The sequence below is a fragment of the Acyrthosiphon pisum genome, chromosome X (genome assembly GCF_005508785.2).
Source record: "Acyrthosiphon pisum isolate AL4f chromosome X, pea_aphid_22Mar2018_4r6ur, whole genome shotgun sequence".
Taxonomy (NCBI): Eukaryota; Metazoa; Arthropoda; class Insecta; order Hemiptera; family Aphididae; genus Acyrthosiphon; species Acyrthosiphon pisum.
In genome coordinates, this window is record NC_042493.1 from 79,770,468 (window position 1) to 79,773,038 (window position 2,571).

A 2,571-nucleotide genomic window follows, 5' to 3' on the forward strand; every position below is an offset into this window, starting at 1 on the left:
CAATAATATCATCAAATATACTTACTACTTAGTAATACTAATATCATAGGCTGACTGACCGTTTTCGCACAGAATCGTTTTTCTAATACAATCATTGAATTCAAATTTAACACCATTCATTACATTGACCCACTTTCAACCTACTATACAGCAGAGCGACATTCACATACCCACCTTTTTAAAATTGTATTTAGTTAACTAAATATTTAAGTTGGAAATTCTGAATTTGTTTGAATTTTTCACAATTCTTATTGCATTTTAAATTACAAAAATTAAAAATGTGGCTCGACCATTCCCCTGTATATATTACGGACAATCCGAATATTTTTTCAGAATAAAAATCGTGATAATAAATTGTCGACACGTATCGTTGGAATTAGAGACAGTAGTTTTTGACAAAATAAGACTTGGTAGTGAGGCCTCTTAATGAAAAATACATTTTTTACAAAACATACGCATACCATATTATTATATCCAACGAAAAAACGGATTAAAATGTTACCTTACGTGGACGTCACACCCACATGTGTGGTTTCCATCTTACATACTTAATATAACTTTTCGTTCGATAGTTTCAATACGGTACTGTCAGTTTTGATATAAGAGTGAATTGACCGATTATCAAACTTTTAAATAACAACATTATATGTGTTCTCTTGTTGGTTTCTTACGATATTTTAATTGTTCAATGAATTATGAATTATGATTATGTAAAAAATTAATAATTGAAAATGCTCATTATTTACATGAAAATAAATATAGGTATTGTAAAAAACCTGCGAGATAATACGGGTAATGTTGATACTTAAAAGTTTGATGATAGGTCGATTCACTAAAATATCATAACTAACAGCACACTATTGAAACTGGCGAACGGTACCTATGTGAGAAAACACATGCCGGTGTGCCGTCCTCTTAATAAAATAAATATTTCTTATCTTTATAAAACTGGTGCAAAAATCAATTGTTGTCTTTATAGATAAAAAGAGAGTTGAAAAATAACAAACATACAAAAAATGGAAATAATTTAAAGCAGTATAAGTTCAAAGTCTTGAAAATATTATAACTGTCAACTATAACTAATATGAACTGAGTTTTGACTAAACACATTTTGTATTTCGTGATGGGTTTTTATAAATAAATCTTATTCAGTTATCAACAATTAATTATTGTTTGGTGACAGTTACTAAACCTTTAAGATCAATTTTTAAAATAATATTAATATATTAATAAAAATAAATGTCAATCCCTTGATAGCAAATAATTGACTAAAAATATTATCATTACAAAATGCTACGAGGGTCACTTTTTACGGGATTAATTCTATAATAGATCAATAAAATAATTAAACTAAATACATTTAATAAGTAAACCTATAAGATAAACTAAATGCAATACAATATAATCACTATTGTAATTATTAAAATAATATTAATATAATAAATGAAAACAAATGTCATACATATTAAGATATATTTATACGGTTTATAGGTTTTAATTAATTTTTAAATTAACTACAGCTCGTCCCGTCTACAATTTTGACTATATTTCAGCACCTGTGGCGGTGGAATCCTGTCCCGTTTCTGCAATAGTTTATATTTTTTCATAATTTTTTACCCAAAGATAGGATTTAATATACTTAAATTGTGGTGTAAGTTTCATAAGTCTTAGTACATTTTTGAATTAACTACAGCTCGTCCCGTCTTAATATTGACCTAATTACGCGCACGTGTGGTGGTGGAATCCTGTCCCGTTTCTCCAATAGCTTATATTTTTTCACAATTTTTTTACCAAAAGATAGGGTTTAATATATTTAAGTTATGGTTTGAGTTTCATAAGTCTTAGTTCATTTTTAAATTAATAACAGCTCGGCCCGTCTACAATTTGGACCATATTTCAGCACCTGTGGCGGTGAGCACCCGACACAAAATCCTGCGCACGCCTATGGTACACCCATAGGTGCAACTAGGGTAAATATTATGGAGGGGGGGGGGGGTACAGCCCACCTAACAAAAATATTTATTTAAAATAACCTATAGGGGGGGGCTTATATCTAAATCAGTAAGAGATATTTTGGGGAGGGCTAAATCTTAGTCAGAGAGGCTAAGCCCCCATATAGCCATCCCCCTAGTTGCGCCAATGATTATACACCAGACCATGTACGTTTTCATAGAACGCTGTTTTCCACGGTTTGGTATGATGCTTGTAGCTTGTGGGAAACCAAAAATGATTAGAAAAAATGGCTAAAATGCACTTTACCAACCCCCTCACGATTTTCAAAATTTTTTGATCAAACCCCCACCCCCCTCCCCCAGGACCAAAAAAAAAAAGTGGGTAAGTGGATGTCGCTCTGCTGTACAGTAGGTTACAAGTGGGTCACTGTATAATGGATAGTATTAAATTTGAATTCAATGATATAATATCACGCTGTATAAGAAAAACGATTATGAGCGGAGACGGTTTGTCAGTCTAGGTATTAGACATACCTATTATAGGTAGGTATAAATTATCTATAGTATTAAAAAAAATTGACCTATAATAGGTATTTAATAATAAATTCCAAACTAAATC